We start from the raw sequence: 1097 nt of genomic DNA, 5'->3' as shown, positions 1-1097 counted from the left end.
CCGGGCGGCGTCGACGATGAGGAATGGGAGCAGTTGGCGGAAATTTCCCAAGTGTTGTATATATAGCCAGAGCATTGGTCCCGGTTCGTGGCACAAACCGGGACGAATGCCTACCTATGGTCCCGGTTCGTGCCACCAACCGGGACCAAAGGCCTTGTGCTGCCCCGCGCCCAAATGTTTAGTCCCACCTTGCTAGTTGAGAGGGAGCCGCACATGTTTATAAGGTGCGGTGCGCCTTCCCTCTCGAGCTCCTCTCTAAAGTAGGCTTTCGGGCCTAACCGTGCAATGTGTGTCTGTGGGCCTACTAGGCCTCCCGCGGGCCTGAATCCTGGCCCATGGTAGGGTTTCTAGTCGTATTCAGGCCGTGGGTGCCCAGTAGGTGGCACTTTTTTTGTTTTTTTGTTTTTTTTCTACTTACAACAAAATACTTATTGTTGCTATATTTAATTTTTTTCGAGTTTTTTTGTTTTGTTTTCTGCATTATTTATTTTCTTTTGTTTTTTGCTTTATTTTTTAATTCTTTTTGCTTTTAGTTTTAGAAAAATTATAAACTTTCTGTTAGTGCCATTAGTTTTCTAATTTGAAAACACTTTTTTTTGTTTTTTTGTTTTCTTTGTTGCTTTATTTATTTTATTTTGTTTCTACTTACAACAAAATACTTATTGTTGCTATTTTTAATTTTTTTTCCAGTTTTTTTGTTTTGTTTTCTGTATTATTTATTTTCTTTTGTTTTTTGCTTTATTTTTTAATTCTTTTTGCTTTTAGGTCAGCAAAATTATAAACTTTCTGTTGCTTTATTTATTTTATTTTGTTTCTACTTACAACAAAATACTTATTGTTGCTATTTTTTCCAGTTTTTTTGTTTTTTTTTTATTCTTTTTGCTTTTAGTTTTAGAAAAATTATAAACTTTCTGTTAGTGCCATTAGTTTTCAAATTTGAAAACACTTTTTTAGTTTTTTGCTTTAATTTTTAATTCTTTTTGCTTTTAGGTTAGCAAAATTATAAACTTTCTGTTAGTGCCATTAGTTTTAGAAAAATTATAAACTTTCTGTTAGTGCCATTAGTTTTCAAATTTGAATAGTTAAAATTTGAATTC

This window comes from Triticum urartu, chromosome 6 (genome assembly GCF_003073215.2).
Source record: "Triticum urartu cultivar G1812 chromosome 6, Tu2.1, whole genome shotgun sequence".
NCBI classification, from domain to species: domain Eukaryota; kingdom Viridiplantae; phylum Streptophyta; class Magnoliopsida; order Poales; family Poaceae; genus Triticum; species Triticum urartu.
This window is presented reverse-complemented; position numbering follows the sequence as displayed.